Raw genomic sequence first — 14,274 nt, 5'->3', positions numbered from 1 at the left:
CACAAGATCGGACCCAGAGGGGCCCCTGCCACAAAATCGGACCCTGAGGGGCCGCGGCCACAAAATCAGACCCTGAGGGGCCGCGGCCACAAAATCGGACCCTGAGGGGCCCCAACCACAAAATCGGACCCTGAGGGGACCCAACCACAAAATCGGACCCTGAGGGGCCCCTGACACAAAATCGGACCCTGAGGGGCCCCGGCCACAAAATCGGACCCTGAGGGGCCAAACCCACAAAATCGGACCCTGAGGGGCCCTGCCCACCAAATTGGACCCTGAGGGGCCCCGCCCACCAAATCGGACCATGAGAGGTCCCACCCACAAAATCGTACCCTGACGGGACCCGGCCACAAAATCGGACCCTGAGGGGCCCCACCTGCAAAATTGGACCCTGAGGGGTTCCGGCCACAAAAATCGGATCCTGATTGGCCCCGGCCACAAAATCGGACCCTGAGGGGCCACAGCCACAAAATCGGACCTTGAGGGGCCCCACCCACCAAATCAGACCCTGAGGGGCCCCGGCCACCAAATCGGACCCTGAGGGGCCCCACCCAAAAAATCAGACCCTGAGGGGCCCCACCCACAAAATCAGGCCCTGAGGGGCCCCACCCACAAAATCAGACCATGAGGCCAAAGTGGCCCCTGAGAGGCACCCACAGTTAAATCGTATCCTGAGTTGAAAGTCTTGCAGGGGCAGCAGGCAAGTCTCTCTTAAAGGGGCAGCCCGGGCACCATTTCAAACCACTATCTGTACTTCCTTCAGGAAATACACATCTAGTATTACAATTATAATGCGTCAATCACAAGTTATTCAGTTGATTTCCGCAATTAATGCGGCCCGAACCGCTACACGCACAGACTCCGTTGAGGTGTCGTTTCGAAGCCAGCGTCCACGAGAGGTGTGCTAAGTATTTTTCAAGTCAATCGGATTTGTAGTTTTTGCGCAATTTGCGTTTGAAATTTTTTTTTCCCGTCCTTGGAATGCGCTGTCTCCAATGCTTTTCAATGAGAAATGGCAAAACATGCCCTGAGGCGATTGAAATGGCAGTAAAGCTCATTGATATGCGCAGGCACACCCAGTTACTATGCCAACGCCTATGAACGTCACATGACGCCCCCAGGACAGAGCTTCTGCTACATAATATCAGCTCTTAAAGCGAAACCCACAGCACAAATGCAAATCTACCTTCATCACATGACGCATGCCCCTGAGAGAGAATGTGCGCCAAAGTGCGCCCCTGCCCACCAAATCGGACACTGAGGGGCCCCGCCCACCAAATCAGACTCTGAGAGATCCCGCCCACGAAATCAGACCCTGAGGGGCCCCGCTCACCAAATCGGACCCTGAGGGGCCCTGCTCACCAAATTGAACTCTGAGGGGCCCCACTCACCAAATCGGACCCTGAGGGGCCCCGCCCACCAAATCGGACCCTGAGGGGCCCCTCCCACCAAATTGAACCCTGAGGGGCCCCGCCCACCAAATCAGACCCTGAGGGCCCCCCACCATATCAGACCCTGAGGGGCCCTGTCCACCAAATCAGACCCTGAGGGGCCCCGCCCACCAAATCAGACCCTGAGGGGCCCCGCTTACCAAATCGAACCCTGAGGGGCCCCGCCCACCAAATCGGACCCTGAGGGATCCCGCCCACCAAATCAGACCCTGAGGGGCCCCGCCCACCATATCAGACTATTAGTGGCCCCGCCCACCAAATCAGACCCTGAGGGGCAACGCCCACTAAATCGGACCGAGAGTGGCCCCGGCCACAAAATCGGATCCTGAGTGGCCCCAACCACAAAATCGGACCCTTTGAGTCCCCGGACACAAAATCGGACCCTGAGGGGCCCCGGCCAGAAAATCGGACCCTGAGGGGCCCAACCCACAAAATCGGACCCTGAGGGGCCCCGGCCAGAAAATCGGACCCTGAGGGTCCCGCCCACCAAATTGGACCCTGAGGGGCTCCGCCCACCAAATTGGACCCTGAGGGGCCCCGCCCACCAAATCGGACCCTGAGGGTCCCCGCCCGCCAAATCGGACCCTGGGGGCTCCGCCCACCAAATCGGACCCTGAGGGACCCCGCCCACCAAATTGGACCCTGAGTAGCCCCGCCCACCAAATCGGACCCAGAGTGGCCCCACCCACCAAATCGGACCCTGAGGGGCCCCACCCACAAAATCGGACCCTGAGGGGCCCCGGCCACAAAATCGGACCCTGAGGGGCCCCGCCTACAAAATTGAACCCTGAGGGGCCCCAACCACAAAATCAGATCCTGAGGGGCCCCACCCACAAAATCGGATCCTGAGGGGCCCCACCCACAATATCGGACCCTGAGGGGGCCCACCCACAAAATCAGACCGTGAGGGCCCGGTCACAAAATTGGATCCTGAGGGGCCCCAACCACAAAATCGATCCATGAGGGGCCCCAACCACAAAATCGGACCCTGAGGGGCCCCACCCACAAAATTGGACCCTGAGGGGCCCCGCCTACAAAATTGAACCCTGAGGGGCCCCAACCACAAAATTAGATCCTGAGGGGCCCCACCCACAAAATCGGATCCTGAGGGGCCCCACCCACAATATCGGACCCTGAGGGGGCCCACCCACAAAATCAGACCCTGAGGGCCCGGTCACAAAATTGGATCCTGAGGGGCCCCAACCACAAAATCGATCCATGAGGGGCCCCAACCACAAAATCGGACCCTGAGGGGCCCCACCCACAAAATTGGACCCTGAGGGGCCCCACCCACAAAATTGGACCCTGAGGGGCCCCACCCACAAAATTGGACCCTGAGGGGCCCCGGCCACAAAATCAGACCCTGAGGGACCCCGGCCACAAAATCGGACCCTGAGGGACCCCACCCACAAAATCGGACCCTGAGGGGATCCGGCCACAAAATCAGACCCTGAGGGGCCCCGGCCACAACATCGGACCCTGAGAGGCCCCACTCACAAAATCGGACCCTGAGGGGCCCCAACCACAATATCGGACCCTGAGGGGCCCCAACCACAAAATCGGACCCTGAGGGGCCCCGGCCACAAAATCGGACCCTGAGGGGCCCCGCCTACAAAATTGAACCCTGAGGGGACCCAACCACAAAATCAGATACTGAGGGGCCCCACCTAAAAAATCGGATCCTGAGGGGCCCCACCCACAATATCGGACCCTGAGGGTCCCCACCCACAAAATCAGACCCTGAGGGCCCCGGTCACAAAATTGGATCCTGAGGGGCTCCAACCACAAAATCGATCCCTGAGGGGCCCCAACCACAAAATCGGACCCTGAGGGGCCCGACACACAAAACTGGACCCTGAGGGGCCCCACCCACAAAATTGGACCCTGAGGGGCCCCGGCCACAAAATGAGACCCTGAGGGACCCCGGCCACAAAATCGGACCCTGAGGGGCCCCTCCCACAAAATCGGACCCTGAGGGGATCCGGCCACAAAATCAGACCCTGAGGGGCCCCGGCCACAACATCGGACCCTGAGGGGCCCCACTCACAAAATCGGACCCTGAGGGCCCCAACCACAAAATCGGACCCTAAGGGGCCCCTACCACAAAATTGGACACTGAGGGGCCCTGGCCACAAAATCGGACCCTGAGGGGCCCCGGCCACAAAATCGGACCCTCACGGGCTCCGGCCACAAAATCGGACCCTGAGGGGCCCCGGCCACAAAATCGGACCCTGAGGGGCCCCGCCTACAAAATTGAACCCTGAGGGGCCCCAACCACAAAATCGGATCCTGAGGGGCCCCACCCACAAAATCGGATCCTGAGGGGCCCCACCCACAATATCGGACCCTGAGGGGCCCCACCCACAAAATCGGACCCTGAGGGCCCCGGTCACAAAATTGGATCCTGAGGGGACCCAACCACAAAATCGATCCCTGAGGGGCCCCAACCACAAAATCGGACCCTGACGGGCCCCACCGACAAAATTGGACCCTGAGGGGCCCCACCCACAAAATTGGACCCTGAGGGGCCCCACCCACAGAGTTGGACCCTGAGGGGCCCCGGCCAAAAAATTGGACCCTGAGGGGCCCCACCCACAAAATTGGACCCTGAGGGGCCCCGGCCACAAAATCGGACCCTGAGGGACCCCGGCCACAAAATCGGACCCTGAGGGGCCCCACCCACAAAATCGGACCCTGAGGGGATCCGGCCACAAAATCAGACCCTGAGGGGCCCCGGCCACAACATCGGACCCTGAGGGGCCCCACTCACAAAATTGGACCCTGAGGGGCCCCAACCACAAAATCGGACCCTGAGGGGCCCCGGCCACAAAATCGGACCCTGAGGGGCCCCGGCCACAAAATCGGACCCTCACGGGCCCCGGCCACAAAATCGGACCCTCACGGGCCCCGGCCACAAAATTGGACCCTGAGGGGCCCCACCCACAATATCGGATCCTGAGGGGCCCCACCCACAAAATCGGATCCTGAGGGGCCCCACCCACAATATCGGACCCTGAGGGGCCCCACCCACAAAATCAGACCCTGAGGGCCCCGGTCACAAAATTGGATCCTGAGGGGCCCCAACCACAAAATCGATCCCTGAGGAGCCCCAATCACAAAATCGTACCCTGAGGGGCCCCACCGACAAAATTGGACCTTGAGGGGCCCCACCCACAAAATTGGACCCTGAGGGGCCCCACCCACAAAATTGGACCCTGAGGGGCCCCGGCCAAAAAATTGAACCCTGAGGGGCCCCACCCACAAAATTGGACCCTGAGGGGCCCCGGCCACAAAATCGGACCCTGAGGGACCCCGGCCACAAAATCAGACCCTGAGGGGACCCACCCACAAAATCGGACCCTGAGGGAATCCGGCCACAAAATCAGACCCTGAGGGGCCCCGGCCACAACATCGGACCCTGAGGGGCCCCACTCACAAAATCAGACCCTGAGGGGCCCCAATCACAAAATCGGACACTGAGGGGCCCCAACCACAAAATCGGACCCTGAGGGGCCCCGGCCACAAAATCGGACCCTCACGGGCCCCGGCCACAAAATCGGACCCTGAGGGGCCCCTGCCACAAAATCGGACCCTGAGGGGCCCAGCCTACAAAATTGAACCCTGAGGGGCCCCAACCACAAAATCAGATCCTGAGGGGGCCCACCCACAAAATCGGATCCTGAGGGGCCACACCCACAATATCGGACCCTGAGGGGCCCCACCCACAAAATCAGACCCTGAAGGCCCCGGTCACAAAATTGGATCCTGAGGGGCCCCAACCACAAAATCGATCCCTGAGGGGCCCCACCCACAAAATTGGACCCTGAGGGGCCCCACCCACAAAATTGGACCCTGAGGGGCCCCACCCACAAAATTGGACCCTGAGGGGCCCCACCCACAAAATTGGACCCTGAGGGGCCCTGGCCAAAAAATTGGACCCTGAGGGGCCCCACCCACAAAATTGGACCCTGAGGGGCCTCGGCCACAAAATCGGACCCTGACGGACCCCGGCCACAAAATCGGATCTTGAGGGGCCCCAACCACAAAATCAGACCCTGAGAGGCTCCGGACACAAAATCGGACCCTGAGGGGGCCCAACAACAAAATCGGACCCTGAGAGGCACCGGCCACAAAATCGGACCCTGAGGGGCCCCGGACACAAAATCGGACCCTGAGGGGCCCAACCCACAAAATCGGACCCTGAGGGGCCCAACCCACCAAATCGGACCCTGAGGGGCCCCGCCCACCAAATCAGACACTGAGGGGCCCCGCCCACCAATTCAGACCCGGAGGGGCCCCACCCACTAAATCAGATTCTGAAAGGCCCCAACCACAAAATCGGACCCTGAGGGGCCCCACCCACAAAATCGGACCCTGAGGGGCCCCGCTGACCAAATTGAACTCTGAGGGGCCCCACTCACCAAATCGGACCCTGAGTGGCCCCGCCCACCAAATCGGACCCTGAGTGGCCCCGTCCACCAAATCGGACCCTAAGGGGCCCCACCCACAAAATCGGACCCTGAGGGACCCCGGCCACAAAATCAGACCCTGAGGGGACCCACCCACAAAATCGGACCCTGAGGGGATCCGGCCACAAAATCAGACCCTGAGGGGCCCCGGCCACAACATCGGACCCTGAGGGGCCCCACTCACAAAATCAGACCCTGAGGGGCCCCAATCACAAAATCGGACACTGAGGGGCCCCAACCACAAAATCGGACCCTGAGGGGCCCCGGCCACAAAATCGGACCCTCACGGGCCCCGGCCACAAAATCGGACCCTGAGGGGCCCAGCCTACAAAATTGAACCCTGAGGGGCCCCAACCACAAAATCAGATCCTGAAGGGCCCCACCCACAAAATCGGATCCTGAGGGGCCCCACCCACAATATCGGACCCTGAGGGGCCCCGGCCAAAAAATTGGACCCTGAGGGGCCCCACCCACAAAATTGGACCCTGAGGGGCCCCGGCCACAAAATCGGACCCTGAGGGGGCCCAACCACAAAATCGGATCCTGAGAGGCACCGGCCACAAAATCGGACCCTGAGGGGCCCCGGACACAAAATCGGACCCTGAGGGGCCCAACCCACAAAATCGGACCCTGAGGGGCCCAACCCACCAAATCGGACCCTGAGGGGCCCCGCCCACCAAATCGGACACTGAGGGGCCCCGCCCACCAATTCAGACCCGGAGGGGCCCCGCCCACTAAATCAGATTCTGAAAGGCCCCAACCACAAAATCGGACCCTGAGGGGCCCCACCCACAAAATCGGACCCTGAGGGGCCCCGCTGACCAAATTGAACTCTGAGGGGCCCCACTCACCAAATCGGACTCTGAGTGGCCCCGCCCACCAAATCGGACCCTGAGTGGCCCCGTCCACCAAATCGGACCCTAAGGGGCCCCACCCACAAAATCGGACCTTGAGGGGCCCCGGCCACAAAATCAGACCCTGCGGGGCCCCGCCTACAAAATTGAACCCTGAGGGGCCCCAACCACAAAATCAGATCCTGAGGGGGCCCACCCACAAAATCGGATCCTGAGGGGCCCCACCCACAATATCGGACCCTGAGGGGCCCCACCAACAAAATCAGACCCTGAGGGCCCCGGTCACAAAATTGGATCCTGAGGGGCCCCAACCACAAAATCGATCCCTGAGGGGCCCCAACCACAAAATTGGACCCTGAGGGGCCCCACCCACAAAATTGGACCCTGAGGGGCCCCACCCACAAAATTGGACCCTGAGGGGCTCCACCCACAAAATTGGACACTGAGGGGCCCCGGCCAAAAAATTGGACCCTGAGGGGCCCCACCCACAAAATTGGACCCTGAGGGGCCCCGGCCACAAAATCGGACCCTGAGGGACCCCGGCCACAAAATCGGATCTTGAGGGGCCCCAACCACAAAATCAGACCCTGCGGGGCCCCGCCTACAAAATTGAACCCTGAGGGGCCCCAACCACAAAATCAGATCCTGAGGGGGCCCACCCACAAAATCGGATCCTGAAGGGCCCCACCCACAATATCGGACCCTGAGGGGCCCCACCCACAAAATCAGACCCTGAAGGCCCCCGGTCACAAAATTGGATCCTGAGGGGCCCCAACCACAAAATCGATCCCTGAGGGGCCCCACCCACAAAATTGGACCCTGAGGGGCCCCACCCACAAAATTGGACCCTGAGGGGCCCCACCCACAAAATTGGACCCTGAGGGGCCCCACCCACAAAATTGGACCCTGAGGGGCCCCGGCCAAAAAATTGGACCCTGAGGGGCCCCACCCACAAAATTGGACCCTGAGGGGCCTCGGCCACAAAATCGGACCCTGACGGACCCCGGCCACAAAATCGGATCTTGAGGGGCCCCAACCACAAAATCAGACCCTGAGAGGCTCCGGACACAAAATCGGACCCTGAGGGGGCCCAACAACAAAATCGGACCCTGAGAGGCACCGGCCACAAAATCGGACCCTGAGGGGCCCCGGACACAAAATCGGACCCTGAGGGGCCCAACCCACAAAATCGGACCCTGAGGGGCCCAACCCACCAAATCGGACCCTGAGGGGCCCCGCCCACCAAATCAGACACTGAGGGGCCCCGCCCACCAATTCAGACCCGGAGGGGCCCCACCCACTAAATCAGATTCTGAAAGGCCCCAACCACAAAATCGGACCCTGAGGGGCCCCACCCACAAAATCGGACCCTGAGGGGCCCCGCTGACCAAATTGAACTCTGAGGGGCCCCACTCACCAAATCGGACCCTGAGTGGCCCCGCCCACCAAATCGGACCCTGAGTGGCCCCGTCCACCAAATCGGACCCTAAGGGGCCCCACCCACAAAATCGGACCATGAGGGGCCCCGGCCACAAAATCAGACCCTGAGGGGCCCCGCCTACAAAATTGAACCCTGAGAGGCCCCAACCACAAAATCAGATCCTGAGGGGGCCCACCCACAAAATCGGATCCTGAGGGGCCCCACCCACAATATCGGACCCTGAGGGGCCCCACCCACAAAATCAGACCCTGAGGGGCCCGGTCACAAAATTGGATCCTGAGGGGCCCCAACCACAAAATCGATCCCTGAGGGGCCCCAACCACAAAATTGGACCCTGAGGCTCCCCGGCCAAAAAATTGGACCCTGAGGGGCCCCACCCACAAAATCGGACCCTGAGGGGCCCCGGCCACAAAATCGGACCCTGAGGGACCCCGGCCACAAAATCGGATCCTGAGGGGCCCCAACCACAAAATCGGACCCTGAGAGGCTCCGGACACAAAATCGGACCCTGAGGGGCCCCAACCACATTATCGGACCCTGAGAGGCACCGGCCACAAAATCGGACCCTGAGGGGCCCCGGACACAAAATCGGACCCTGAGGGGCCCAACCCACAAAATCGAACCCTGAGGGGCCCAACCCACCAAATCGGACCCTGAGGGGCCCCGCCCACCAAATCGGACACTGAGGGGCACCGCCCACCAATTCAGACCCGGAGGGGCCCCACCCACTAAATCAGATTCTGAAAGGCCCCAACCACAAAATCGGACCCTGAGGGGCCCCGCTGACCAAATTGAACTCTGAGGGGCCCCACTCACCAAATCGGACCCTGAGTGGCCCCGCCCACCAAGTCGGACCCTGAGTGGCCCCGTCCACCAAATCGGACCCTATGGGCCCCACCCACAAAATTGGACCCTGAGGTTCCCCGGCCACAAAATCGGACCCAGAGGGGCCCCACCCACAAAATCGGGCCCTGAGGGGTCCCACCCACAAAATCGGACCCTGAGGCCAAAGTGGCCCCTGAGAGGCACCCAGTTAAATCGGATCCTGAGTTGAAAGTCTTGCAGGGGCAGCAGGCAAGTCTCTCTTAAAGGGGCAGCCCGGGCACCATTTCAAACCACTATCTGTACTTCCTTCAGGAAATACACATCTAGTATTATTATTACTATTCAGTTGATTTCCGCAATTAATGCGGCCCGAACCGCTACACGCACAGACTCCGTTGAGGTGTCGTTTCGAAGCCAGCGTTCACGAGAGGTGTGCTAAGTATTTTTCGTGTCGATCAGATTTATAGTTTTTGTACAATTTGCATTTGAAAAAACATTTTCCTGTCATTGGAATGCACTGTCTCAATGCATTTCAAATGGAAAATTTTGCCATAGGGAAAACATGGGGCAGTCGTGAGGCGATTCAAATAGCAGTTAAGCTCATTGATATGCGCAGTCACACCCAGTTACTATGCCAACGCATACAAACTTTTCATGACCCCTCCAAGACAGAGTTTCTGGCAGATAATATCAGCTCTTAAAGCGAAACCCAGAGCACAAATGCAAATCTAGCTTCATCACATGACGCATGCCCCTGAGAGAGAATGTGCGCCAAAGTGGATTTAAAAGCCCAGTGCGCCAAACTGGCTCTTTAACGGCGACGCGCCTAAGTGATTCTTAAAGGGCCGGCGCGCCAAATCGAAAGCTGAGTGACCCCAGGCTCCAAATCGGAGGCTGATCGACCCTGGCCTCCAAACCGGACCCAGAGTGGCCCCGCCCACCAAATCGGACCCAGAGTGGCCCCGCCCACCAAATCGGACCCAGAGTGGCCCCGCCCACCAAATCGGACCCAGAGTGGCCCCGCCCACCAAATCGGACCCAGAGTGGCCCCGCCCACCAAATCGGACCCAGAGGTGCCCCGCCCACCAAATCGGACCCTGAGGGGCCCCGCCCATCAAATCGGACCCTGAGGGGCCCCACACCAAATCAGCTCCTGAGTGGCCCCACCCACAAAATCAGACCCTGAAGCCAAAGTGGCCCTTGAGAGGCACCCACAGTTAAAACGGATCCTGAGTTGAAAGTCTTGCAGCGGCAGCAGGCAAGTATCTCTTAAAGGGGTAGCCCGGGCACAATTTTCAAACCACTATCTGTACTTCCTTCAGGAAATACACATCTAGTTATTATTATTAAGTTGATTTCCGCAATTAATACAGCCCGAACCGCAACACGCACAGACTCCGTTGAGGTGTCGTTTCGAAGCCAGCGTCCACGAGAGGTGTGCTAAGTATTTTTCGTGTCGATCGGATTTGTAGGTTTTGCGCAATTTGCGTTTGAAAATTTTTTTTCCCGTCATTGGAATGCATGTCTCAATGCTTTTCAATGGGCAACTTAAAACGTGCCCTGAGGCAATTCAAATGGCAGTAAAGCTCATTGATATGCGCAGGCACACCCATTTACTTTGCCAACGCCTACGAACATCACATGACACCCCCAGGACAGAGCTTCTGGCACATAATATCAGCTCTTAAAGCAAAGCCCACATCACAAATGCAAATCTAGATTCATCACATGAAGCATGACCCTGAGAGAGAATGTGCGCCAAAGTGGATTTAGAAGCCCAGTGAGCCACCCTGTCTCTAAAACGGCCGACGCGCAAAAGTGATTCTTAAAGGGCCAGCGCGCCAAATCGAAAACTGAGTGACCCCAGGCTCCAAATCGGAGGCTTAGCCACCCCGGCCTCCAAATTGGAGGCTGATCGACCCGGGCCTCCAAATCAGACCCAGCGTGGCCCCGCTCAAGAAATCGGACCCAAAGGGGCTCCGCTCACCAAATCAGACCCAGAGTGGCCCAGCCCAGGAAATCGGACCCAGAGTAGCCCCGCCCACCAAATCGCCCCCAAGTGACCCCGCCCACCAAATCGGCCCCCAAGTGGCCCCGCCCACCAAATCGGCCCAGAGTGGCCCCGCCCACTATGTCGGCCCCCGAGTGGCCCCACCCACCACATCGGGCCCCGAGTGGCCCCACCCACCAAATCGGCCCCCGAGTGGCCCCGCCCACCAAATCGACCCCCGAGTGGCCCCGCCCACCAAATCAACCCCCGAGTGGCCCCGCCCACCAAATCGGCCCCCGAGTGGCCCCGCCCACCAAATTGGACCAAGAGTGGTTCCGCTTACCAAAATGGACCCAAAGTGGTCCCGCCCACCAAATTGGACCCAGAGGGGCTCTGCCCACAAAATCAGACCCTAAGGGCCCCACCCACAAAATCGGACTCTGAGGGGCCCCGGCCACAAAATCAGACCCTAAGGGCCCCACCCACAAAATCGGACTCTGAGGGGCCCCGGCCACAAAATCGGACTCTGAGGGGCCCCGGCCACAAAATCAGACCCTGAGGGGCCCAAACAAAATCAGACCCTGAGGGGCATCGGCCACAAAATCGGACCCTGATGGGCCCCGGTCACAAAATCGGACCCTGAGGGGCACCGGCCACAAAATCGGACCCTATGGGGCCCCAACCACAAAATCGGACCCTGAGGGGTCCCAACCACAAAATCGGACCCTGAGGGGCCCCGGCCACAAAATTAGACCCTGAGGGGCCCAACCCACAAAATCGAAGCCTGAGGGGCCCCGGCTAGAAAATCGGACCCTGAGAGGCCCCGCCCACCAAATCAGACCCAGAGTGGCCCCAACCACAAAATCAGACCCTGAGGGGCACCGGCCACAAAATCGGACCCTACGGGGCCCCAACCACAAAATTGGACCCTTATGGGTCCCAACCACAAAATCGGACCCTGAGGGGCCCCGCCCACCAAATCAGACCCTGAGGGGCCCCACCCACAAAATCGGACCCTGAGGGGCCCCACCCAGAAAATCGGACCCTGAAGGGTTCCGGCCACAAAATCGGACCCTGAGGGGCCCCGGCCACAAAATCGGACCCTGAGGGGCCCCAACCACCAAATCAGACCCTGAGGGGCCCCGGCCACAAAATCGGACCCTGAGGGGCCCCAACCACCAAATCAGACCCTGAGGGGCCCCGGCCACAAAATCGGACCCTGAGAGGCCCCACCCACCAAATCAGCCCCTGAGGGGCCTCGGCCACCAAATCAGACTCTGAGGGGCCCCACCCACCAAATCGGCCCCTGAGGGGCCTCGGCCACCAAATCAGACTCTGAGGGGCCCCACCCACCAAATCGGACCCTGAGGTGCCCCGGCCACAAAATCGGACCCTGAGGGGCCCCGGCCACAAAATCGGGCCCTGAGGGGCCCCACCCACAAAATCGGACCCTGAGGCCAAAGTGGCCCCTGAGAGGCACCCACAGTTAAAACGGATCTTGAGTTCAAAGTCTAGCAGGGGCAGCAGGCAAGTCTCTCTTAAAGGGGCAGCCCGGGCACCATTTCAAACCACTATCTGTACTTCCTTCAGGAAATACACATCTAGTATTAATGATGTAATCCGAACGCTGCTAACTTTTTCTTTTTATTCAGTTGATTTCCGCAATTAATGGACCCAGAGGGGCTCCGCCCACAAAATCAGACCCTATGGGGCCCCACCCACAAAATCAGACCCTGAGGGGCCCCGGCCACAAAATCAGACCCTGAGGGGCCCCAACAAAATCAGACCCTGAGGGGCCCCGGCCATAAAATCGGACCCTGAGGGGCCCCGGACACAAAATCATACCCTGAGGGGCCCCACCCACAAAATCAGACCATGAGGGGCCCCACCCACAAAATCAGACCCTGAGGGTCCCCACCCATAAAATCGGACCCTGAGGGGACCCACCCACAAAATCGGACCCTGAGGGGCAAACACCCACAAAATCCGACCCTGAGGGGCCACACCCACAAAATTGGACCCTGAGGAATCCCTGCAACTAATTCAAATCCTGAGGAGCCCAGGCCACCGAATCGGATCCTGAGGGGCCCCACCCACCAAATCAGACCCTGAGGCCAAAGTGGCCCCTGAGAGGCACCCACATTTAAAACGGATCCTGAGTTGAAAGTCTTGCAGGGGCAGCAGGCAAGTCTCTCTTAAAGGGGCAGACCGGGCACCATTTCAAACCACTATCTGTACTTCCTTCAGGAAATACACATCTAGTATTATTATTACTATTCAGTTGATTTCCGCAATTAATGCGACCCGAACCGCTACACACACAGACTCCGTTGAGGTGTCGTTTCGAAGCCAGCGTCCATGAGAGATGTGCTAAGTATTTTTTGTGTCGATCGGATTTGTAGTTTTTGCACAATTTGCGTTTGAAAAAACATTTTCCTGTCATTGGAATGCACTGACTCAATGCATTTTAATGGGAAAATGTTGCCATAGGGAAAACATGGGGCAGTCGTGAGATGGCAGTTAAGCTCATTGATATGCACAGGGCAGGGCCGGCGTCAGCACCCGGCGCACTCGGGCAAGTGCTGGGGCCCTGGCGAGATGGGAGGGCCCACTCACACTGTCTGGGATACCCGCCGGCCGCCGCCACGACCCCCATGTACTGACCCCATCCTGCGCCCTCCGCGAGGGACCCACGCAGTGACGCAGCCCCTTACAGCCAGCAATGATCATCGCTTCCTTCGACTGTAATCTTGTGTGCGGTGTTGACACAGGACCTGTGATGAGGTCACAGGAGGGGAGGTGTCAGGAGTCACATGATCAGGGTGGCTGCAGGACTCTGCAGTGCTGGTCGCTTTTCATTATGGTGCTGGTCTGGATGGATGAGGTAACGTTTATGTGTGGGACAGTGGGGTCAGGGAGGGGTTTACAAGGTGGATGTAGCAGAGCCGTGCGTGTACTTGTATGGGGTCAGGGAGGGGTTTACAAGGTGGATGTAGCAGGGCCGTGCGTGTACTTGTGTGGGGTCAGGAGGGGTTTACAAGGTGGATGTAGCAGAGCCGTGTGTGTACTTGTGTGGGGTCAGGAGGGGTTTACAAGGTGGATGTAGCAGAGCCGTGTGTGTACTTGTGTGGGGTCAGGAGGGGTTTACAAGGTGGATGTAGCAGAGCCGTACGTGTACTTGTGTGGGGTCAGGAGGTGTTTTACAAGGTGGATGTAGCAGAGCCTTGTGTGTACTTGTGTGCGG

This window comes from Dendrobates tinctorius, unplaced genomic scaffold, assembly GCF_039654945.1.
Source record: "Dendrobates tinctorius isolate UK_male_01 unplaced genomic scaffold, ASM3965494v1 ptg000125l, whole genome shotgun sequence".
NCBI lineage: Eukaryota > Metazoa > Chordata > Amphibia > Anura > Dendrobatidae > Dendrobates > Dendrobates tinctorius.
The sequence above is the reverse complement of the archived record's forward strand: the minus strand, read 5'-3'. Positions refer to the sequence as shown.